Genomic DNA, 26,137 nt, shown 5'->3' on the forward strand with positions numbered 1-26,137 from the left:
TGCAAGAGAAGGGGGGGTGGGGGGGTGGGGGAACAGAACCCACCAATCAACGCTGCTCTGAAAACAGACTCGTTCCCTCAGCCCGTACCCTTCAGTACGTTCGATCAAAGCAAACCTTCCATTAAACCAAACCGTTAAACCAAATAAAACCACATATTGAGATGATATATCAAACCAAATGGTTAAATCAAATGTTAGATCAAACAACCACAACACAATTCAACTAAATTGATGAAGCACAAACAAACATGAATGCATTCCTTGCTTCAAGTGATGGTAGTAATTTAAATCAATTAAGTTAAACGGATGTATTATAAAAATAACATGTAATGGCCTGAGCCACCGGAAAAATTGTGAAATAATGATAGAATGGGTGAGAGGTGGGAGTCATAATAATCATAGTAATCATGATAATCATAGTCATAATAATCAAAGTCATAGTCCCACACCTCCCCCCGACACTCTCCCACCTCTCACCCATTCGGAATGGGCCAACTTGTGGCAAATCAGGTAGCCGAGAGGGTAGTGGAACCCTTGATGGGAGGTGTATGAGCTTGGTATTAGCCAATGGCGACCATCAACAGGTGGATGAGCTCGTATTTAACCAACGGCAACCACAAAACTACACCCGTGGGGAAGAGTATGGGTACAGAGTGTTGCTGAAGCTGTGGAAAGCATGCTCCTCATCCAGTGGATGACACTGCATCCAATTCTTCCCAAACTACTTTTGTACCATTTTCAAAGTAGATAAGTGGCCACTGATATTTGTTGTCAGTGCTTATTTGTTAAAAAGGGTAATATTTATTATTCCATGACAGCAAGAACCCTTTAGAAGGGCAAGGAAGGAGCACACAAAATTATATACAGTAATACTTCTCAAAGCAAAAGGAAAATATATACTATACTACACCGAGGGAGCACACAAACAACAACAACCACAGCCACCATGACAACAACTACAAGTTATACAAGATCATTACCTCCGCTGCCAAAGGTGGGTAGAGGTTATGTTTTCACCCCTGTCTGTTTGTCTGTCCGTTTGTCTATGAACAAAATATTTCAAAATGTTGTGGACGGATTCGAACGAAATTTGGCAGAGATGTATAGTATGCGACAAGGACGAAATGATTATATTTTGGTGAAGATCCGGATTCCGATCCAGCTACTAGAATTTTTGAAGTGATTCTTCACCATTGGGAGATATGGCCAAAAACGATACATAGCAGGATATCTCAAAAAGTTATGGACGGATTTGGGCGACACTTGTTGGACAGGTTGTGTATGTGACAAGGAAGAATCAATTCAATTCTGGTGAATATCTGGATCCAGATCCAGCGAGTATAATTATTTAAGTGATTTTTCACCATTGAGTGATATGGAGGTCCTCAATGCCAAACAGGAAATTAGAGCAGTCTCCCTTGACATATCACGTGCCTTCGATACAGTCTGGCACCCCGCTCTGCTCACCAAACTCTCCTCTTTTGGTATCCATGGAAATCTCCACGCATGGCTGGCGGACTTCCTCTCTAGTCGTAGTCAACGTGTGGCCCTGAATGGGTTTCTCTCATCTCCTCTTCCTGTTCAGGCTGGAGTTCCCCAAGGCAGTGTTCTGGGCCCTGTGCTTTTTCTGGTCTTCATCAATGATCTCTCTGACTCTCTTGAAAATCCTCTCTATCTCTTTGCTGACGACTCTACTCTCTGTCGCTCCATTCTTCATCCCTCAGATCGGCAGTCTGCAGCCTCCTCACTCTCTGCAGACCTTGACAAAATCACAGACTGGGCAAACAAGTGGAACATGTCTTTCAATCCTGACAAATCTCACACTCTTACGATGTCTCTCCGAAAAGTCCGACTGGACAACCCTCCCATCCACTTTCTGAATAATCCTCTCCAAGAAGTTCTGTCACTCAAGCTTTTGGGTCTCACTATCTGCCATGATCTTTCCTGGAAAAACCACATTTCAAATCTGGCCTCCAAAGCCAGTCGCCGACTGGGCATCCTCCGTCGTGCGAAGTCCTTCCTTGGCACACCTGAGCTCCTCACCACATACAAGGCTTTCATCCGCAGCTCAATGGAATACTGCTCTCCCCTCTGGGCTGGTGCTCCTGCCTCACACCTAGCTCGCCTTCGCGCTGTTGAAACCAAAGCATTCAGAATCATTGGAATCTCCCGCGATGAAGCTAACTCCAAGGGCCTCTCACTCACTCACCGCACGCAGGTTGGTGGTCTTTCCGTCTTCTACCGACTCCTCTCTGGCCTTGCCCCCCCAGCTCTCTCTGGGCTCTGTCCCGCAAATATTCCTACAGGTCGCACAAGATCTGCCTGCAACCCTCTTTTGGTTAAACTGCCAAAATCAAGACTCTCTGCTCACCTTCACTCCTTCATGCCTCTTTTCTCCCGCTTCTGGAACAAACTCCCTCACTCTCTTCAATCCCACTCCACCCTCCAAGTCTTTAAAACAGCTGTTCACCACCATCTCTTATCTTCCCCCATCCAAAACCTTGATCTTTTTGAAATACCAACTTCTGTCCTGGAAGTCCTTGGTGTCCTTGTGCTTTATACTTCTCCCTCCCCCCCCCCCCCCCCCTTCCCATGCCTCCTCCCCCCGGGCCCTCTCCCTTCCACACATCTCCCTGCTCTCGGATGTTGTGTTTGTGTGCTTCCCCTTTTCTCCCCATCTTGTCTTCCGCTCCCTCTTTTTGTGTATTTTGTTTGTCTGGTCGATTTGTTTGTGAAGTAAATGTTAGCTCTTTCACGAGCCTCGATTCAGTATACAAAAAAAAAAAATTAAAAAAAAATGGCCAACCATGCGGAGGTATGCTCTCTACTGATTGCCCTTCTAGTTTTTTATTGTTTGACTTTATCTTACATCATCCCTTCAAAGAGAGCCATTCAATATTGTCGTGCGACTCCGGTTAACACCAGAGACCACGGATAGGCCTAAACGGACGTACTTGAGGCGACGACCAAACACGGATTTTGCTATAATAAGCACGGGAGGAAGAAGAAGTGAAGAGGAAGAAGCGGCGGAGGCACGTACCTGTGGAGGGCGAACGAACTCAAACGGCAAACAAGATTTTAAGGGCATGGAAAAATAATACAAGAGTTTATTAAGGTAAAAAGGCAAAGACAAGAAAAGCACGCGCCGGTAATAAAATGTGCTAAATCGGGATCCCGCACACCAGACTCAACAACAAACACAGGAATGGATTAAAGGAAAATAATTGTCTCGTCGTGTAAAATGTAATGGGGATTGGCCTTATCTGTCCCTCGTCTTCAATCTCTGGCGTGGAACACGGCTCCGTTCGGCCCCGATGCACCCACGAGGTCCCTCGTTCCAGCACCACAGCACCGAGCACCACTCCAAGCACAAGCACCGCTCCAAGCACCACGAGGTCGATCTTCACACATGATCGATAAGCCAACTCTCAAGTCAAGACGTGAGGTACCACAAGCCATGTTGGACAAGACATGTGTTCCACATTGTGCGAGATGAAACTACCAGAAGTACAGACAAAGAGCACTTGCTGCAAAGGGCAAGTCTGATTGAGCTGATCAACCTCATCGATTTTCAAACTCAAAACCAAGCTTACCTCTCAATGGACGATATTGAAACCACCTATGTCAACATTCTTGGTGCAGAAGGCCTTGACCACCATTACCCTGCATTCCCTTGCCCCTCCACTCCTGATCTCCCCCCTTTCCCCTTCCCTCCAAAACTCCCCCCTTGCCCCTCCCCTCCTAAACTCCCCCCTCACTCCTCCCCTTCAAAACTCCCCCCCAATCCCTCCCATTCAATTCTCCCCCCATACCATTCCTCTCCAATTCTCTCTCCTCCCCCCTCCTCCTCCAAGCTGCCTCCTCCCCACTTCGTCTCCCTTCTATCTCATACCTCCACCCCCCCAAACCTTCTACTTTCCTCTGCCCCCCCTCAAACAACCCCTCACTGTGCCGCATCCCTTCACCAGCAAACCTTTCATCCTCCTCATCCTTCCCTTTCTTGGAACTCTTCTGCAACATCTGAAACACTATCAACTGCTCTCCCTACCTCCCCCTCTCATCCTTCATCTTACCCTACTCCTCCCCTCCCCTGTCCTGTACCGGATGCTCCCCCTCTCTCTTCATTAACGGTATGGACCTCAAACATCCGGGGCCTTCGCTCAAACCTGACTGATCTCTCCATACAGGTTGCTTCTGAAAATCCAGACTTGATCTGCTTAACAGAGACTTTCCTCCTTCAAGATGTCTCTGATTCCTTAATATCTCTTCCTGGTTACTCCCTCCTCCGGTATGATAGACCTGAGCCTCGGCCTGGTGGTGGGGTGGCTATCTTTGTCAAAAACTCTCTTCCTCACTCTCCTTGCACTGCTCTCTTTCCTCCTCACCCGCAGGAGTACCTGTGGTTACGGCTTCCTCTCCGCTCCCACCTTTTGTTCATATGTGTTCTGTACCGTCCCCCAAACAGTGATGACTCCATCTACATTTCAATGTCTGACAACATGGACCAACTTCTATCCACTCATCCCAACTCTCTCTTCCTCATATGTGGTGACTTCAACTGTCATCATGCCACCTGGTTGGGTGTGGGTTCCTCTCTCACTAGTCATGGCACCTCAGCAAAGGACTTCTGTGACTCACTGGGATTGACACAATCTGTCAATTTCCCGACCCGGATCTCAGCCAATGGAGTATCTTCTCTTCTAGACTTGGTTATGACAAACTTCCCTGCTAATGTCTGCTGCTCTTCTTCTGCTCCAATCGGTTCTTCTGATCATGTGCTTGTCAAAGTGGACATCTCTCTGGCCATTCTCAGAGAGCCTCCTCAGCGTCGACGAGTCTGGCATTTCACCCAGGCCGACTGGGACGGTCTTCAAGCAGCCATCAATCGTCTGGATTGGTCTCCCATCTCCACTGCCTCTGACATCAATTCTTCCTGGGAATTCTTCCAAAGCAAACTGATCTCTCTCATGCACAGATTTATCCCATCTCGCCTTCAATTGTCTTACCCTTCCTCCCGTCCATGGTACACTGAATCTTGTGGTGAGGCAGTTGCCCTGAAACAACTTGCCTTTGCCTCTTGGAAGGCTAATCCAACTGAAGGAAATCTCAGTTCCTTCCACCAAGCTCGGAACAAGTGTGTGTCTACCCTCAGGAGTGCCAGGAAGCACTATCTCTCCTCACTCAAGAATGAACTCTCAAACCTGTCTCCTTCCTCCAAATCCTGGTGGCGTCTGGTCAAATCCGTTTCTGGTGTTTGTTCCCCCTCCATCCCCTCCCTTACCTCAAATGGCCACACAGTTGACATCGCACGTGACAAAGCCGAATGCCTCAACTCTGTGTTCGCCTCGAAATCCTTAGTCCCAAACCCATCTCTCTCTGTTCCCACCTTTCCCAGTCGAACCCAACTGCTCCTGGACTCTGTGTCCTTCTCTCCTGACAAGGTGGAGGAGTCTTTGTCAAACCTTGACTCTGATTCTGCAACTGGACCAGACGGCATCAGCCCACGGGTCTTAAAATCCTGCTCTGCCACTCTATCTCACCCTCTCTCTGTTCTTTTCACCCTATCTTTTGCTCAAGGTCATCTGCCAGCATCCTGGAAATCAGCTAACATTACCGCTTTACACAAAAAAGGTGCAAAAACAGATCCTTGCAACTACAGACCAATCAGCCTGCTCCCAATTATCAGCAAAGTCATGGAATCCATCATTGCTTCGGATATGAAATCTTTCCTCTTCTCCAATGGCTTGATCTCTGATCATCAATTTGGTTTCAGACCAGGTCACTCTACTCTGGACATGCTGCTTCTGCTGTCTCAACAATGGATGGAGGTCCTCAATGCCAAACAGGAAATCAGAGCTGTCTCCCTTGACATATCAAGGGCCTTTGATACGGTCTGGCACCCAGCTCTGCTCACCAAACTCTCCTCCTATGGTATCCATGGAAATCTCCATGCATGGCTTGCGGACTTCCTCTCTGGTCGTAGTCAACGTGTGGCCCTGAATGGATTTCTCTCCTCTCCCCTTCCTGTTCAGGCTGGAGTTCCCCAAGGAAGTGTGCTGGGCCCTGTGCTTTTTCTGGTCTTTATCAATGATCTCTCTGACTCTCTGGAAAATCCTCTCTATCTCTTTGCTGATGACTCCACTCTCTGCCGCTCCATTCCTCTTCCCTCAGATCGGCAGTCTGCAGCCTCCTCACTCTCTGAAGACCTGGACAAAATCACAGACTGGTCAAACAAGTGGAACATGTCTTTCAATCCTGCCAAATCTCACTCTCTTACTATGTCTCTCCGAAAAGATCGACTGGACAACCCTCCCATCTACTTTCTCAACAATCCTCTCCAAGAAGTTCTGTCACTCAAGCTTTTGGGTCTCACTATCTGCCATGATCTTTCTTGGGAAAACCACATTTCCAAGCTGGCCTCCAAAGCCAGTCGCCGACTGGGCATCCTCCGTCGTGCGAAGTCCTTCCTCGGCACACCTGAGCTCCTCACCACTTACAAGGCTTTCATCCGCAGCTCAATGGAATACTGTTCTCCCCTATGGGCTGGTGCTCCTGCGTCACACCTGGCTCGGCTTCACGCTGTTGAATCCAAAGCTTTCAAAATCATTGGAATCTCCCGCGATGAAGCTATCTCTGAGGGCCTTTCACTCACTCACCGCAGGCAGGTAGGTGGTCTTTCTGTCTTCTACCGACTCCTCTCCGGCCTTGCTCCCCCAGCTCTCTCTGTGCTCTGTCCCCCAAATATTCCTACAGGTCGCACAAGATCTGCCAGCAACCCTCTGATGGTTAAACTGCCGAAATCTCGGCTCTCTGCTCACCTTCACTCTTTCATTCCTCTTTTCTCCCGCCTGTGGAACAAACTCCCACACTCCCTTCAATCCCTCTCCTCCCTCCAGGTCTTTAAAACAGCTGTTCACCACCATCTCTTATCTTCCCCCATCCATAACCTTGATCTTTTCTACCCCCACTAATTCACCCCAGATCCACCTTGTTTGAAATTCCAACTTATTTCCTGGAAATCCTGGCAGTGTCCATATGTTTATACCTCTCCCACCCCCCCCCCTTCACATGCCCCCCCCCCCTTCACATGCCTCCCCCCCTTCACATGCCTCCCCCCCAAAGCCCTCTCCCTCCCACAGATCTCTCGATGTCTCCATGTCTCTCGGTCCCTGCTCTCAAATGTTGTGTTTGTGTCCTTCCCCCTCTCTCCCCATCTTGTCTACCGCTCCCGATGTTATTTGTTTTATGTGTCTGTTTGTCTTTCTGTGTGATTAATGTTCGCTCTTTCACGAGCCTCGATCTTGTATACAAAAAAAAAAAAAAAAAACTCAACCAGGGACAGGACTCTCCACTCAGGATCGCACTGGGACTGCCAAGGCCAGGAATCTCCAGAGCACGAATCGCAAGAGACGCAAGAGAGCAAGAGAGCAAGAGAGAGAAAATGTCCTTCGGCGTGCCTTTAAATAACCTTCCCGTGGTGGTGACGTCAGCCCTGGTGCGCCACCCAATCAGTGCCCTCCACCGACTCGCCGGCTGGAGGTCCGTGCCTACTGCGCTATCCCTTTACTCGTTCCCTGTTCCATGGTCATAGCGCGTGGCACTCGATATGGCTAGGCCTGTCGGAGGTGTAATTGGTGGCGGCCATCATCGGTGGTGCCCCGGCCTGGTTTCCTTGCCTGCTCGTCTTTCAAAGTCATGTCAGGGAAGGGAATTATTTAGTGTTGCACTGGGGACCTAACTACATGTCTATGTTGGTGTGCATTGCCATAAGGGACAAAGGTTTAGCTACCAGGTGTGACACACAGGGGCGCTACTCTTTAATCCCTACGCTACTTACCACTCGAACATCCTGGTATGTCCACAGATATACTCTTAACCGACAAAACACCTGCACATGAAACTTATTACAAGGTAGATTCCTTACCGCGACAGACGAAGCATGTTACCTACACAGATCTATCTGGCTACATATTGCTACCCCACCGACATAACATGTTAGTGAAGTACAACCTGCTCTCTTCTGTTTAAACCTATCAGCGTAGCGACAGCTTGGCATAGCTAGTATGCAGTAAACAAGAGAAACGAGAACGGCACTCAGTAGAGAGCATACCTCCACCTGGTTGGCCATATCACTCAATGGTGAAAAATCACTCAAAAAAATTTCTACTAGTATAGCTGGATCCGGATCCGGATCTTCACCAAAATTGAATCGATTCTTCCTCATCACATACACAACCTGTCCAACAAGTGTCGTCCAAATCCATCCGTAACTTTTTGAGATATCCTGCTATGTATCGTTTTTGGCCCTATCTCCCAATGGTGAAGAATCACTTTAAATATTAAATAATTCTCATATCCGAATCAATATTCAGATCTTCACCAAAATCGAATCGAATCGTCCTTGTCGAACACCCAACCGGTCCACGAAGCTTCGTCCAAATCCGTCCACAACTTTTTGAGATATCCTGCGATGTATAGTTTTTGGCCCTATCCCCAATGGTGAAGAATCACATAAAAACTTCTAGTAACCGGATCCGAATCAGGATCATCAGCAAAATCTAATCATTTCGTCCTTGTCACATACGCTACATCTCTGCCAAATTTCGTCCGAATCCGTCCACAACTTTTTGAGATATTTTGTTCACAGACAAACGGACAGACAAACAGACAGGGGTGAAAACATAACCTTCAACCACCTTTGGTGGCGGAGGTAAATATATATATACTACATCAACTGATGGTAAATTAATTCACCACTCAATTATCAATTCACATCCTGCTTTTTTGAAGTCATTTATTGCATTCCTGAACAAAATGTCGAAATACAAATGTGAATTATAATGTGTGCTGCACTGGAGTGTGGCCTTCACAGGTTGTCCACAGCCTGGAAGCACACCAGCTTGACACATACAATATCAAAGTGTGGAGCCTCACACAGCACACCTCTTGCCTTTCAAAATGTTTGGAGTGGAAAGAACACGACAGAAAGGTAATTGACGTATATGTGGTAGCCTCCCCTTTCTTTTTTACTGCATCAGAAATCACAAACTTCAATGTTTGGGCTCATTAATTAAAAAAAGAAAGCACAGATGGCTTATGGAAGCATTTCATAGCTTCACTGACTCTATTGATAAACACCTCCAGACAAAATGCTTAAAGGAATCGAGTCTTGCAGTTAAACACTCTGTTCACCAAAATGTTTAGGCTGCACATTTGCATATGCCTATGCTGTATGTTACAATAAAATAGCCCCGGAGGGGTTACGGTCATTTCTTAAGGTCGCAATTCAGAGGACTGCTGATTTTGGAGCCTCCCCCTGATCACCTGGGATGCCCCTTGATATGAAATTGAAACATCTAAGACTGTGCGATCCTGCAGCCTTCGAGCAGATGGTCTGTGTCGGGTTTCAGAGCAATCGGTTCGTACATAAGGGATGAGTATGGATCCAATTTTTTCAGGAGGAACCCCCCCCCCCTCCCCCATTCCTCTGGGAGCCCTCATGATTCAAAATCTAAAAATCGAAGCCCAAAGCAATTATGCGAGCTACTCCCTTGTATTCATGTGTCAAGTTTCAGAACAATCACCCAAGTGATAAAGGAGAAGTAGCAAAAATAGCAATAAGTTAACGGACAGACATCACAACTCATTTTACAAGTTAATCTCTTCGAGAATCTAGATGAGATGACCTAATAAGTTGCAACTACTGTATTTGAATTTGTTCACAATTAATACATTGGAATGCTATGGAATAAAGTGGTTGTCGGGTGTTTGGGGAGGGTCAGAAAGAGGAAGGAGCCAGATGAGGGATGGAGGTGGTTCATGAGCTTCCAAATCCACATATAATCTGTTAAACTTCTGCATGTGCACGGTTCGTGGTGGTGATAGATGAAAGTCTCGATTAATTTCCATAACCTCAAAAGTTTGTTCAGTTACAAGAAAATTCCAGGCCATTGCAAATCTGTGAAGTTATGGTCTTTACAGGATTGCATGCATTTTAAACAGTTAATTGAAGTTATATACTGAAACATAAGTGCTGCTTCCCAAATACAAGACAATATTTGGTTGATATAAATGTTTGAAATGTGAACAACGAAAAACGTTAACATTGTGATTTGAATTTATACACCGCATATTAAATTTTCAAACAGCCTGATGTCTGACCATCAGTTTGGATTCCAACCCAGTCAATGAACTCTGGACATTTGGCTCCTCTCTCAGTAATAGCTCAAGGCCATAAATCTCAATCAAGAGGTCAGTAGCTTCCTCTTGGACATATCTCAGGCAATTGACACAGTCTGGCACCCTGCTCTGATTGCCAAGCTCTCTGCTTGTGGCATACAAGGCCACCTTGATACCTGGCTGTCTGACTTCATCCGCTTACACAGTTGATATCAATGGAACCTTCTCCTCTCCCAGTGGAGACAAGAGTGCCCCCAAGGTATAGTGCCTCGAGTCCAGTCTTGTTCGTCATCTACATAAATGAACATTCCTATGTTTAAGAAAACCTTCATTTCTGCAGATGACTAAAGTGTGTCGAACAGTATTGCATCCCACTGACAAGCAGATGGCAATTGCGCATCACTTTCCACTGTTCTGGAATAGATGAAATGCTGGTTGTAGATATGAAACTGATCTTTCAATCATGGAATATCTCACAGTGCCACCCTATCACTCCGGAAGGGTCATCAAACAAACCCACCTATTTATTTCCATGGTCAGCTACTGGAAGAGGTTATGCTTCTTTCACTTCCAAGCCTCACCATCAGTCATGATCTTTTCTGGGCCGACAATAGATCAAAGCTGGCCTCAAAACCAATTGCAAGCTGGATATCCTGCGTCGTTCCAAGTCATTCCTCTAAAAAGCAAAGTTACTCACAGCCTACAAGCCTCTTGTCATAGCTCAATGGAGTCCAAGTCATTCCTTCCAAGTCATTCCTTCCAAGTCATTCCTCTCCGTATGGGTCGGCACCCCAGTGTCACATCTGTTTCTCCTGGCGTGTGTGGAATCTAAAGCTCTCCAAATTATTGGAATCTTGTCATGAAGTCGAGGCGCAAAGTCTGACAGACAACCTCCGATTATGACGTCAAACCACAAGGCTTTTTGCTCTCACATTTTTACTCCCTCTCCTCTGGTCTAGCTGCATCCGCTACCTCAATGCTGTGGGGCACCTCATCTCCTCCATGATACATTTGTTTTCCCAGGAACTGCCTCATGGTTAAACTCCCAAAATCCAGGCTTCCCATTCCCTTCCTCTTTACTCTCCTTTTAAAACCGCGCTCTGAAGGGAGTTCAATCACACTCTGTCCTCCAGGGCTTTAAGCAGGTGGTGCACACCACCATATAATGTCCACATTCCATCCCTACCTGCAATCCTTTCTCCCCACATTGATCCTACATAACCGAACACTCTTCCTTGCATGTTTCTGTTTCCTCCCTCAATCCTCCTCCTCCTGATCCTCTTCTCTCTCGATCTCCCCTTCTCCTGTTCGTCAATTCCCTTGCTGGACATGTGCAAACTGTGACCCCCAATGTCACAAAGTTGTCTTTTCTTTACCCTCGGTCACCTTGTTCTTCCCTTGAGCCTCAATTGTGGACACAGAAAATTACATATGCTTCCGGTCTTAAAACCATCCCCTTCTTCATCCACACTCACTCGCAACACATTATCCCACATGCATTGCTTTTTTATTACTCTGTAATTTAATCCACTTATGGAAAAGTTTATTTTGAAAAAAATAAATAAAAGTAGATTGAACATTAAACAGTCTGTCAAAAAAACCACAAGTGTACTGAGCTTCACCATGATATATGGAGGGATTTTAAAAGGTTTTCTCTGCAACCATAAATAAATCCATGGCCCTGCATCAGCAAAATTCTACATAGAAGTCAGTCGTTTATATATGCAGTTTCCAGGTAGTGTCACAAAGGTATTCTCCACAGCAGTGGGGAAAGTTTCCTAACGCCTGATGATCAGAAGTCATGTGTTTGGCTAATAAGGAACAACGAACCTTTGGGGATAAGGAAGAAATAAAAACCTTTTTGATTCCCTCTTGTGCATCTGAGCTTTTAAAATTTCTTCCACTTTCTAACATGGATCAGTTATAATAGCCTCTTACATTTTCATCTACTGTTTTTTTCCATGTCTCCCATTATTATACTGTATGAATGTATGATACTTCAATTATTACACAAGTTGTGCCTTACCAAAAGGTGTAATGACAACGTCGCGGCGCTGTGAGTTGCCACGTACGTTCACCCTTTGGCTTCCATTCATGCATTTATCCTTTTCCTTTTGCTCATGAATGTCCCCACCTTGGGTTATGCACATAACATGAGGACCTATTTTCCGATCTGAGGTCTTAACATCAGTAACCATGTCCAATTTACAGTCACTGACTTTGGATATGCTGATTACGGGAATGCATGACTCTCCAACGCTGAGCGGAAAGCTCAACCACACCGGGCTCATGTCAGAATTTAGTAATACTAGTACACCCGCTCACTACGGGAGGGGCAGGGAGGGTCATTCCTCTTTGGGGTATATAAATTACAGTCGATCTATGGTCGGGCCTCAAAAACATTGGGTTTTGTTCATTTACCAAGTTTATTGTGGAGAGATCGCCAAGTTGTTTAAGCATTTGAGCAAGCACTCCATTCAAAACCGTTAAGGAACGGCTGGCTTGGCAACCGCTAGCTGGCTGCTTGGTAAATGAGCACAACCCGGGCTTCCTCCCTTTCAGTTTCGTGTCAAACACAAGGAGCGAGTTTCAAAAGTTCACTATGAAAAACGCCACGTTAGCACCAGGAAGTGTCATATTATTAACCCAACACTTATGGGGTACCTAGAGTACAGTAGATCTTCGCTCAGTTCTGTAAGTAAAACTTACCTCACGCATGTCGGGATTCCTCTAAATTTCTTCATTTAGTGTTATAAACAGCATTAGCGACTGTTTAAAAAGCTAATCATACATGTTTGTCGTTTATAATATTCATTACTGTTAATTACTTCTGGTAGAGGCTGTTGCTCCCACAAAAACGCCATGATAAGCTATTTATATATGTCGACTCACCGGAAAAACTCCTCGGGGAAGTGGGATATTATTGGTATTAATATTGTTTTGTAATAACATTAATATTACGCTACTAGTACCGACTGCAAAGCCGCAATGAGCTGGCGAAGCCAAAGCCTCTTGCCACTATTTTTACCCATCACTATGGCATCAGTAGGTTAGGTAGTTGGTAGTAGGTAGGTGTAGTAGGTACCGTACCTGGTAAGACTTGGTAAAAGAGAAGAGCAGACAGTCCTCAAAAAAACATGACCCATCACCAGGGACATCTACTGCAGCATATTCCCAAAAAGAAGACAATGGTGTCACATCCGATGGCTTTACTTGGTGCAACGTAAAAACCTCTCTCAAGTTACCACGGACTGTTGTCGAATCATGTTTCAGTGATGATAGCACTGGTGGAGGTTGTACCATTTTTCCTTTCATTTCGGTTCTTGTTCTTTCTCCGTAACAGACAACAGTGCCCAAAGCAATGACGATTTAGCTTAGGAAATTTGAGCATATGATGAGAACTATTTCGAGCAGTATATGCTTACGCGTGATTCGGTTGTTTTGCACCAACCTCGTTCCCGGCGTCGCAGACGTGTCGAGGGCGCTGGTAAGATGTCCTGTGTCGAGGGCGCTGATTGGCTGATTCGGTTCTCCGACGGCCACGAGATTTCTAAAAAACAATTCTTCGTCAATGTGAGAATATTTGACGCCGTTTTCACCCTCCGAAACGCGTAATAAGCTTGTAAAAAAATATTTTTTCAAATGCTCGAATCTCATTGGTTCTGGTCTTTGATGACGATTTTCGTTGAAGATAACGAGGTTGGTCTTAACGTATTTTAATTACTAATGAGAGGTTTCATTAGATTATGAATCAAAGAACGACGGGTGAAACAAACTCCTATTGAACTTTTTCGCAATTGTTTTATGCAAACTTCCGCATCCGGTCGATGGCTGTCTCCAGCACTCCATCCAGTGAGTGATTTCATTTTAGAAATATTTTTGCAAATGCTCGACTCTCATTGGGTCCGGTGTTTGGTGACGCGTTTTGTTGAAGATAACCAGGCCCGTGCGGGCCGATGTTGGTCTTAAATTATTTTATTAATACATCGGAGGTGCATAAGATTGTGAATCAAACAACGACGGGTGAAAGAAACTCCTAATGAACGTTTTAAATTTGTTATGCATACTTCCGCTCCCGCAAGATGGCTGTGCCCACTGCGCTTCGGATTCTCGAGCCAAGGCATAATCAGGTTTTCAACATAATACGTACTCGTTTATTGACAACACCGGCTTCGCCGGCTATTATCGTTAGTTTTTTTTATTCGAAGCGGCCTTGGAAAAACGGCACGATAAAGCTAACTTAATATGGCTATACACCTCAACACGCAACCCATTGACGGCAATGGTGGGGAAACCCCGCTCGCGGGAGAAAACCCCCTTGGGGAGGGGGGGGGGCAAATGAATGCGCTACAACCTTCATTATGTAACCCTTGGTCATCCTGTCAAGTTTGGTTGAGATTGGATAAGTAATAATAATAATAATAATTCATTTATTTTGTATAGCGCTTTTCCAGAAGCCCAAAGGCGCTTTGACAGAGTGGAAAACATAATGCATAACAATACATGAAAACAACAATTGCAAAAAGACAAGAATCAATAGGGAAATATTTAAAGCAAAAGGAGGGAGAAGGAGAAGAGATAGTCAGGGGTTAAATGCTGTGGGTTGAATGTTGAATGCAGTGTTGAACAGGTGGGTCTTTAGTGATGTTTTGAATGTGGTGAGTGAGGAGGAGTCTCTGATGGTGTGAGGTAGTGAGTTCCAGAGGGTGGGAGCAGCGATGGAGAAGGCCCTGTCCCCCCAGGATCTGAATTTGGTCCGCATGGGGGGGAGGGGGGGGTCAGGAGGTTGGTACCAGCAGAGCGGAGGTTGCGGGTGGGGGTGTGTCTGGAGAGGAGGTCAGTCAGGTAGGATGGGGCCAGGTTATGGAGGGCTTTGTAGGTCAAGAGGAGGATTTTGTACTGGATTCTCTGGGGGATGGGGAGCCAGTGAAGCTTGTAAATGACGGGGGTGATGTGGTCACGGGTCCGGGAATGGGTGAGTAGATGGGCAGCCGAGTTCTGAATGTATTGGAGTTTATTGGTGATTATTGAGGGTGAACCATAGAGGAGGCTGTTGCAGTAGTCCAGACGGGAGGTGATGAAGGCGTGGATGAGGGTTTCTGCAGCCGTGGAGGAGAGGGATGGACGGAGACGGGCGATGTTTTTCAGGTGAAAGCAGGCTGTCTTTGTGATCTGTTTAGTGTATTTGTCGAAGGAGAGGGTTTGGTCAAAGATGATGCCAAGATTCCGGATGTGAGGGGAGGTGGATACTGGGAAACCGTCGATGTTGAGGGCAATGTTATGGGTGGATTTGGTGAGCGTTTTTGGGCCAATGATGGAGGTGTGGGGGGCTTGACTCCTTGAGGGGACCCCCCCCCAACATTTGGTGAGGTTTGATGAAAAATGGAAAAAATTGCAACAATAAATCTTTTTTTATTTGAATTTAAATTTGAACTGAAAATTTGAAAATACGGTAGCTTCCTCATGCCATCAAAACAAGACAAAATCAAATAATAACACAAGTAAAAAACATCAGTTGTACACATATTTTGGAAAACCACATAATAGCAAAGAGTTACAATGAGTATATCAGTTCATCTTCATATTGCCTCCCGTTGTGCTTTCTTTGCAGGAAAATCATCTATCACATCATTGATATCAATTTTATCCAACTAGCAACGGTACCCGCCCAATGGGCGGGGCTTCAATTGGGAGGCCCAAATGAAAAGGCAAAATATCAGAAATTGAAAGCTTTTTTTATTTTCAACGATTTATATAAACATCCGTTAAATCATACCACACGCAAATCATCAAAATCTAAACAGTACATGGCGCCCATTTTGAAAAAAGATTGAATTCTGCAAAATGGAAGTGGCCGCTACACGTCTTTCTCAGTCGCACGTTTATGTGTGAAGAGTGTGCGCCGAATCTGTAACATGGAAGCGGCCGCTACACCTGTTTCTCAGTCGCTTTGCACACGCTGCCATGTTACTTCAGAGCCGCACGTTTATACAGGAAGAGTTCGTCAGGAGTCGATCTACTCTCTCCTGGTACGTAGAATAAACAGTATTTGTAGAATTCCAACAAAAGCCACATCACTGTTCATATCGGTAAATACTAGTACCCGACTGCAAAGCCGCAATGAGCCGGCAAAGCCAAAGCCTCTTGCCACTATTTTACCCATCACTATGGCATCAAAATGCAAAATATCACGTTGTGAGGTGAGGTGAGGTGTGGTGGTGAGGTGTTTTAAATTACTTGGTGGTGAGGTGTTTAAATTATGTGGTGGTGAGGTGCTTTAAATTTAAATCTAACACAATTTAAATCAAATAATCAAGTAAGGACGGAATGTATTGGCGTCAAAAATTCATCAGACAGACAGACACGAAATGGCATATTTTAGTATGATGATAACAACCAAAGTAAAATATCAGCCTGGCTTTTTCGTTTGAAGTTATCTATCAAATAATGTGGAACTTTTGACCCCTAATTCCCCTTCCTCCTTGAAATTCCCCATACTTACCCCCATCTCTTCCCTCCATTTGTTCTCATCTCTTCTCTACCAACTCCTGACACTCCTGTACTCTCCCTTCTCCCAGATCTCCTCTAGCCTCCTCTTGCCCCCAACTTCCAATTTTCCAATAAATATTACCTTCCTCTCCCCATAATGAATACTGAATGAATAGATTGTCCACCTTCCCCCAGTCTCTTAACGTGGAATGCTAATATTCTTATCGTCAACCCCACACTCTGGCAATATGTTTGCGGAATGCCAATCAGAAAACTTCTGTTCGGCAGATGATTGTCTCAAACTTGCATCTTCGGGCAGATTCAATCATCGAACACACCAGTTACCGAGTAAAACAATGAATTTCCAATGTTGGTTTTGCAGCTTGTTAATGGCTGTAAAAAAAAAACACCCACATGGACTAATCCAGTTTGCCTCCATAATAGCAGAACACACTTTTCACAAATGCAAACATTTTAATCTTAATAGCCAAACACATCGTATACTCGCTGTTGTCACAGCCACAGTGCTCACCTCCGTAGTTTTCTGCGGGGAGAAAGCTCCTGGGATAGAAAAATAGCCTTGAGTTGTAGCAATGGCATGCCTGGTGTCTGCTTGTCTGGCCGAATAACAGGAGAATGAAGGCAGCTCACAGATTTGTTGCTCTTGGCCATACATCACACCAGTTTGTCAGGTGCTGTAAGCAAGCAGTTGATTGAGGTCGACTTGACACGTACGGGTCTGCGTGACAAACATTTCATCTGGGAACCTTTCGCCCTAATGCCGGTAAACACCCCCGTCCAATTGCCCGATTCGGCCGAGCTTGTGAAGCCCAGCTCTTTGCCGGGAATCGACGCCATTTGGAAGGCAGAGCGCAAAGGCCTGCTGAGATCTGGGGGATAACTCCGAAGGTTTCGGGCTCTGACTCGATGTAAGCTGGCAGCTTGATGTGCTTTCTCTAACGGCCTCGCAGAAGAGAAATGCTTCAGCTTGACCACTACTAGAAATGAAAAGTGAGAAATCCTCATGTTCAGCCGCAAAATCACCCACACGCACAGCTGTCGATGCCAAAGGCTAGTTGAATTGCCTTGTTGCAGATTTTCAAGGAAGGACGTGTCCTGACATGATTCATGTTATTCTATCGTTTCAAATGACATCGGAGATTACTGATCACGGTGAGGCCTTTTGATTTACACCAATGAAGTCGAAAAATACGCCGAGTTAGCATACAGTACCTCATAACAACAAGGAGGTGATAACATACAGTACTTTTGTTTCATTGTGACATTGGCAATATCTAACCAACTTCCCTCACACTTGCTTTCTTAAGAAACAAAATATAAGTAACTTCTTCACAGATACATATTCATCTAATATGCCACAAACGTATTATGTCCGCAAAAGGACCTCGAGGGTCGGGGATGGGTCATACTATTTTTAAGACCTAATAAAAAGGAAGTTTTAGAACTAAATGAAGTTGAATACTTTGCCTGACCTGGGTTCCAATATATCAATTAAAAGAAAAGACATTAACTCAGCTAGATGGCAGCAGAAATAACCTAATGCATCTGGCAGGTATGAGGTATACTTGATGCTGTTAATTGTATCAGTGGTATCGGGGGGAATTTGATGAATCCCTTTCCTTCCAAAATCAAATCAAAGGAGCATTATTTACTCTTTTGGTCGAGGGTCAAGCTGAGTCTATGTGCCTGACAGGTCAGTGGTCTCTCTGTCTTCTTCCACCTCCTTCCTGGTCATGCACCGTCTGCCCTCTCTGTGCTTTGTTTCCTCCCAACCCCCCAGGTTTCTTCAGGGTGAAGCAATCCACCATCAAATACTTTCTGGTAAAAATCCCAAAATCCAGAATCACTGCCGCTCACTCACTTGGCCCTGCTGTTGGCATTTCCCCTTCACTTTTTGCTGATTGTCTTGTTATGTTGTGTCCACGTCCATTCTGTGCTCCAGCTCTTCAAGGAGCTTTGACTCTCCATATAAAAAGGAGGTTTATAATACCAAAAACGCCAAAATTCTGATTTAAGGAAGCATTGAAATAACACTTATAATGTGTTTTTGATCTTCATATATTTGGATGTTTGTAATGCCTACGTCAACGAAGTCAACAGAGGCATTATGTTTTCAGGTTGTCCGTCCGTCCGTCCGAACACCCATGATAGGTTTTCGTTACCGCGATAACTTGAAAACGGTTAAAGAGATCTTAGTCAAACTTGGTGCAGGTATGTATGAATGAGGTAAAGATGAACCGATTAGATTTTGGGGTCACAAAGTCAAAGGCTAAACGTCAAAGGTCATGTTAGGTAAAAATAGCCCCAAAGTCTTACACGAATTCAACCACCAACTATTTTGGAGATCAACTTAGGCCAAAAGGTCAACATATGCCAAAAGGTCAAGAACCATTTCAAGTTTCTAAAATCCTCAATGTTCATCCGATTGACTTGAAATTTGAATAGGATTTTCATATCAGTGAACTGAATTCAACCGCCAATTATTTTTGACATCAACATAAGCTAAAAGGTCAACATAGGCCAAAGGTCAACATAGGCCAAAGGTCAACATAGGCCAAAGGTCAAACTTTTTGTGGGGTTGGGGAGTGGATCTTGCAAGTATCGTGCTCGCACGACATTTATCTTGTTTGCTTGTCCATTTGTTTGTGAACGGGATATCTCAAAAAGTCATGGGCTGATTTTGACGACATTTGGAGGAGAGGATTGGTGTGTGATAACGATGAATCGATTTGATTTTGGTGAAGATCCAAATCTGAATCTGGACCTGGATCCAGATATAAGAGTTTTAAATTTTTAAAGTCATTCTTCACTATTGAGTGACTGGGTCAAAAACTATATGCAGCATATTTCAAAAAGTTGTGGATGACTTATGAGTTATGACCGAACTAGGTGAATGAGTTGGGTAAGTGACAAGAACAAGCCGAGACGATTATGGTTCAGGTCCGGATCTAGATCTGACCTATCAGTGAGATGCAAAATGTAAACTGTTCAGTTTGCCGAGTGGCGTTGTAGTTAACACAATTAACCAGTCACAAGTGACGTTCTATCTGGCATGGCCACTGATGAAGGCAATACGGAAGTGCCCATTTTTGTTGACTGATAAGACTGCCAAGTTTGACAAATTTCTGCATTTTGCACGTTGTTTCTTCAACAAATAGTAATTTCATTCCGTTTACCAACGAATCCTGGCTTTGATTCGTCAGTTTTGTGACCGATTGGAAGAAGTACGAGTGTAACGAAAGTAAAGTCGTCACAGAAACCAGTTGTTCTCAGGTTAGATTTTGAAGATATGCAATCGTGTATCAATGCTCAACCGACAAATGACAGTATCGGCTCCCATTACGAGATCACAAACACTCGTAATGGTAGCCTATATCCCCAAGCTAATTACGAGTGCTTGGTATCCAAAGCCTGAATACGTACATGCCTCTCATCAATGTGTCTACATGTTTTTTTTCCTCATAATGAAATAAATATGTGAGAGGTCAAGTCAAAAAGGTGTACATCTATGAAACGGGCCAATTGGGTATTACCAAATGGGTATTACCAATTGGAAAGTGAGTACATCTACTCGTATTAATTACATACAAATGAATTACCTATTGGAACATATTAATTACGTCTACTGTATTGTTTGGTCATTTCCTTTAGATTCTCGAAGAGATTAACTTATAAAATGGGTCGTGTCTGTCCAGATGTCTGTCTATCCTGTCATCCGTCCATCCGTCCTTCCGTCCATTAACTTTTTGCCATTTTTGCTACTCCTCCATTATCTCCTGGCTGATTGCTCTGAAACTTGACACATTAATACAAGACAGTAGCCCGCACAATCGCACCGGCTTCAATTTTTCGATTCAAGATCAAGTGGGCTCCCAGGGTGGTTACCCCCTGAAATATTGGATCCCTTGTTGTCCTCGTGTACGAACAGATTGCTCTGAAACCCAATGCAGCCAGCCCGTCTACTCGCTGGTCCATAGGATAGCTCAGTCTCAAATTTTCCGATTTCGCAATTTTTTTATTTGGATCATGAGGGCTGCCAAGGAGGGTGAACCTCCCCACCCTGTTACGGATTCATCACTTCCGCCTTTGTTGTTGTTATATACTTGTAGGATTTTTAGTTTCAGATAATATTGTTGTTAAAGATTTTAATTAAAATGATTTGTGATTTCAGATAAAATGATAAGAATGATTTGTGTGAAATGGAGATGACTTTAGTAAAAGGTAAAAATTAATGTTTGTGAAGGAAAAAGGAAAACACGGCAAAGAGACCAGAAGAAGAGAGATCGATATGGGCAGAGAGAGGCGAAGAGAGCTGTGAGTCATGTCGAGGCTGCGAGAAGACTTGTTTTTATATGTTGGTCGCGAATGAGTTGAGGTTTCCCGTGAAAGGGATTGTCCGCGACATCGTCATATATTGTGAGTGCAATTAAACCTGCGGCTCTGGTTTTATCACCAAGTGTGAGTCATCGTTGGAGAAATCAAGCGCCTCCATTATGGGCTTATATGCCATTTTGTCCTCGAAGAGGAAGAGGCTGTCCGCTTGGTGCATCTTGTTTTGCTGTTGGAATTTCTGTATCGACCTCGTCGTGTTGATTGCCGTTGGTTTACCTATTGGCTCAATTCCCATATCGACCTCTCACCTCATAACTCCTCATCCACAGTCGCTCCAATACCTGCCTATTGATTTTCCGTTCTGCAAAACTCGATCTTCAACCAGCGTGGAGATCCGTCCTTTGGGGAATGTTACATTCCACTCGCGTTTGTCAAATCGTGAGTTTATTGCGTTGAAAGCATTGGGGGAATGATGGTACCATCATATGTATTCTTCATTTGATGCAAGTGACATTTTCATTGTACTTTCTTTAATAGTGTTATTATTGTGTATGTGAAAGTTCTTAATACAATTACTGTACTTGTTTTGTTCTACAAGTGCATTGGTGTGGTTTTACCATGGTTTATTAGAAAACGCAAAATAACAAATCCTTCTGCCGTGTTCCCGCTCCAGACTCAGAGGTGCACCATAACCGAGGTTTGGGGGAGGTAATACGTAACAACCCCTCTCTGCCCCCAACTTCAGATCCCTACTTGTCCCTTATTTACCAACTGATTGCTCTGAAATCCGATACAGCTCCTCTACTTGATGGTCTGCAGGATCGCTGCGTCTTAGATTTTCCTATATTTGGAATTTGGATCATAGGGGCTCATAGTCGGAGGGGGAGGGGGGAGGTGGGGGGAGGGGTTACCCCCTGACACTTTTTTTTTTTTTTTTTTTTTTTTTTTTTTTTTTTTTTTTTTTTTTTTTTTTTTTTTTTTTTTTTTTTTTTTTTTTTTTTTTTTTTTTTTTTTTTTTTTTTTTTTTTGTATACAATATCGAGGCTCGTGAAAGAGCGAACATTAATCACACAGAAAGACAAACCGACACATAAAACATATAACATAGGGAGCGGTAGACAAGATGGGGAGAGAGGGGGAAGAACACAAACACAACATTTGAGAGCAGGGACCGAGAGACATGGAGACATCGAGAGATCTGAGAGAGGGCGAGGGCTTTGGGGGGGGGGGCGTGGGAAGGGGGCAGTGGGAGAGGTATAAAATATATGGACACTGCCAGGACTTCCAGGAAAGAAGTTGGAATTTCAAACAAGGTGGATCTGGGGTGAATTAGCGGGGGTAGAAAAGATCAAGGTTTTGGATGGGGGAAGATAAGAGATGGTGGTGAACAGCTGTTTTAAAGACCTGGAGGGAGGAGTGGGATTGAAGGGAGTGAGGGAGTTTGTTCCAGAGGCGGGAGAAAAGAGGAATGAAAGAGTGAAGGTGAGCGGAGAGCCGAGATTTCGGCAGTTTAACCATCAGAGGGTTGCTGGCAGATCTTGTGCGACCTGTAGGAATATTTGGGGGACAGAGCACAGAGAGAGCTGGGGGTGCAAGGCCGGAGAGGAGTCGGTAGAAGACAGAAAGACCACCTACCTGCCTGCGGTGAGTGAGTGAAAGGCCCTCAGAGATAGCTTCATCGCGGGAGATTCCAATAATTCTGAAAGCTTTGGTTTCAACAGCGTGAAGCCGAGCTAGGTGTGAGGCAGGAGCACCGGCCCATAGGGGAGAACAGTATTCCATTGAGCTGCGGATGAAAGCCTTGTATGTGGTGAGGAGCTCAGGTGTGCCGAGGAAGGACTTCGCACGACGGAGGATGCCCAGTCGGCGACTGGCTTTGGAGGCCAGCTTGGAAATGTGGTTTTCCCAAGAAAGATCATGGCAGATAGTGAGACCCAAAATCTTGAGCGACAGAACTTCTTGGAGAGGATTGTTGAGAAAGTAGATGGGAGGGTTGTCCAGTCGATCTTTTCGGAGAGACATAGTAAGAGTGTGAGATTTGTCAGGATTGAAAGACATGTTCCACTTGTTTGACCAGTCTGTGATTTTGTCCAGGTCTTCAGAGAGTGAGGAGGCAGCAGACTGCCGATCTGAGGGAAGAGGAATGGAGCGGCAGAGAGTGGAGTCATCAGCAAAGAGATAGAGAGGATTTTCGAGAGAGTCAGAGAGATCATTGATGAAGACCAGAAAAAGCACGGGGCCCAGAACACTGCCTTGGGGAACTCCAGCCTGAACAGGAAGAGGAGATGAGAGAAACCCATTCAGGGCCACACGTTGACGACGACTAGAGAGGAAGTCCGCCAGCCATGCGTGGAGATTTCCATGGATACCAAAGGAGGAGAGTTTGGTGAGCAGAGCGGGGTGCCAGACAGTGTCGAAGGCACGTGATATGTCGAGGGAGACAGCTCTAATTTCCTGTTTGGCATTGAGGACCTCCATCCATTGTTGAGACAGCAGAAGCAGCATGTCCAGAGTAGAGTGACCTGGTCTGAAACCAAATTGATGATCAGAGATCAAGCCATTGGAGAAGAGGAAAGATTTCATATCAGAAGCAATGATGGATTCCATGACTTTGCTGATAATTGGGAGAAGGCTGATTGGTCTGTAGTTGCTAGGATCTGTTTTTGCACCTTTTTTGTGCAAAGCGGTGATGTTGGCTGATTTCCAAGCAGATGGCAGTTGACCTTGAGCAAAAGAGAGGGTGAAGAGAACAGAGAGAGGGTGAGATAGAGCAGCAGAGCAGGATTTTAGGACCCGTGGGCTGATGCCGTCGGGTCCAGTTGCAGAATCAGAGTCGAGGGTTGACAGAAACTTTTCCACCTTGTCAGGAGGAAAGGACACGGAGTCCAGGAGCAGCAGGGTACGACTGGGTATGGTGGGTACAGAGAGGGATGGGTTTGGGACACAAGATTTAGAGGCAAACACAGAGTTGAGGCATTCAGCTTTTTCACGTGCGGAGTCAGCTGTGTAGCCGTTTGAGGTAAGGGAGGGGATGGAGGGGGAACAAACACCAGAAACGGATTTGACCAGACGCCACCAGGATTTGGAAGAGGGAGACAGATAAGAGAGTTCGGTCTTGAGAACGGAGAGATATTGTTTCCTGGCTCTCCTGAGGGTGGACACACACTTGTTTCGGGCTTTGTGAAAGGAAATGAGATTTCCTTCCGTTGGATTTGCTTTCCAGGAGACGAAGGCAAGTTGTTTCTGGGCAACAGCCTCACCACAAGATTCTGTGTACCATGGACGGGAGGAAGGGTATGACAACTGAAGACGAGATGGGATAAATCTGTGCATGAGAGAGAGCAATTTACTTTGGAAGAATTCCCAGGATGAGTTGATGTCAGAGGTGGTAGAGATGGGAGACCAGTCCAGATGATTGATGGCTGCTTGAAGACCGTGCCAGTTGGCCTGAGTGAAATGCCAGACTCGTCGACGCTGAGCAGGCTCCCTGAGGATGGTCAGAGAGATGTCCACTTTAACAAGGACATGATCAGATGATCCGATCGGAGCAGAAGAAGAGCAGCAGACATTTTCAGGGAAGTTAGTCATAACCAAGTCCAGAAGAGAAGATGTTCCGTTGACTGAGATCCGGGTCGGGAAATTGACAGATTGTGTCAGTCCCAGTGAGTCGCAGAAGTCCTTTGCTGAGGAGCCATGGCTGGTGAGAGAGGTACCCACACCCAGCCAACTGGCATGATGACAGTTGAAATCACCACATATGAGGAAGAGAGAGTTGGGATGAGTAGATAGAAGTTGGTCCATATCATCAGACAGCGAGATGTAGATGGAGTCATCACTGTTTGGTGGACGGTACAACACACATATGAACAAGAGGTGGGAGCGAAGGGGAAGCCGTAGCCAGAGGTATTCCTGGGGGTGAGGTGGAGAGAGTGCAGTGCAGGGCGAGTGAGGAAGAGAGTTTTTGATAAAGATAGCAACCCCGCCTCCAGGACGAGGCTCAGGTCTATCATACCGGAGGAGGGAGTAGCCCGGGAGAGATACTATGGAATCAGAGACATCATAAAGGAGGAAAGTTTCTGTTAAGCAGATCACGTCTGGTTTGACAGAAGCAACCTGTATGGAGAGATCAGTTAAGTTTGAACGAAGGCCCCGGATGTTTGAGGTCCATACCGTTAATGAAGAGGAAGGGGGAGCATCAGATACAGAACAGGGGGGAGGAGGGGTAGGGTAAGATGTGGAAGAGGTGGAAGAGGTAGGGAGAGCTGTTGAAGGTGTGTCAGACATTTCAGAATAGCTCGGAGAAAGGGAATCTTTGGATCCCAAATTGTCCCTTATTTATCAACCAATTGCTCGAAAACCTGATACAGCCCTTATACTCAATGGTATGCAGGATGATCGCTTGGCTTACATTTTCCAATTTCGTATGTTTCAAATTCAGATCATGGGGGCTCCCAGGGAGAGTTATCCCCAAAAATTAAGATCCATACTCATCCCTAATTTATCAACCAATCGGTCTGAAACCCGATGCAGCCCTTCTACTCGATGGTCCACAAGATCGATCTGTCTTAGATTTTCTTATTTTGTATTTTTCGAATTTCAATCATGAGGGCTCCCAGAGGGAGTTACCCTATGAAACTTTGGATCCCTACTCGTCCCTTGTTTACGAACCGATTTCTCTGAAACCCCCCGATACAGCCCTTATACTTGATGATCCACAGGATGCTCTGTCTTACATTTTCTAATTTCGTATTTTTCGATTTCGGATCACGGGGCCTCCCAGGAGAGAGTACCCCCTGAAACATTGGATCGATACTTATCCCTTATTTACCAACCGATTGCTCTGAAATCCAATACAGCCCTTCTACTCGATGGTCTTCAGGATTGTCCAGTCTTAGATGTTTCGATTTCATATCAGAGCCCGCCCTCCTAGGGAATCAAGTGGCTCCCAGGGTGTTTCCACCAAATCAGCAGAGGTCTGAACTACAACCTCAAAAAATGACCCTGGATCAGCTCACTCAGGGCTATTTTAAAATTAGTAACACACCACACACAACGCATGTCCTGTTGAGGTTCTGCAATCTCTAATTACTCTTTCTTGTTTACTGACGCAACTTAT

Source organism: Myxine glutinosa, chromosome 8, assembly GCF_964187855.1.
Source record: "Myxine glutinosa chromosome 8, kmMyxGlut1.1, whole genome shotgun sequence".
Taxonomy (NCBI): Eukaryota; Metazoa; Chordata; class Myxini; order Myxiniformes; family Myxinidae; genus Myxine; species Myxine glutinosa.